Below are 328 nucleotides of genomic sequence, written 5' to 3'. Positions count from 1 at the left end.
GTTCATTTTATCTAAATTATTAAATTTATGTTGAATTGTTCATAGTTGTTCTGTTACCTTCTTGATCTCTGCAGTGTCTATAATGGTGTCTCCTCTTTCATTCATGATGTTGGTAATTTGTGTCTTCTCTTTCTCTCTCTCTCTCTCTTTCTCTTATCAGGCTCAATAGAGGTTTCTTGATTTCGTTGATCTTTTTACTGTTTATAACTCTTTGTTTCATTGATTCTTTCCATTAGTTTTCTATTTTATACTTCATTTACTTCTGCTTTAATCTTTTTTATTTCCTTTCTTCTGCTTACATTGCATTTAGTTTGCATTTCTTTTCCTA

At 29.9% G+C, this 328-nt stretch overlaps 1 protein-coding gene across 2 annotated transcripts in view; it reads left to right on the top strand.

Annotated features, from left to right (window-relative positions):
- GABRA5 (gamma-aminobutyric acid (GABA) A receptor, alpha 5) overlaps positions 1-328 on the top strand; it is a 103,092-nt gene that overhangs the window by 57,902 nt on the left and 44,862 nt on the right. The window lies entirely within an intron of this gene.

This window comes from Propithecus coquereli, unplaced genomic scaffold (genome assembly GCF_000956105.1).
Source record: "Propithecus coquereli isolate 6110/MARCELLA unplaced genomic scaffold, Pcoq_1.0 Scaffold28, whole genome shotgun sequence".
NCBI classification, from domain to species: domain Eukaryota; kingdom Metazoa; phylum Chordata; class Mammalia; order Primates; family Indriidae; genus Propithecus; species Propithecus coquereli.
This window is presented reverse-complemented; position numbering and strand designations above follow the sequence as displayed.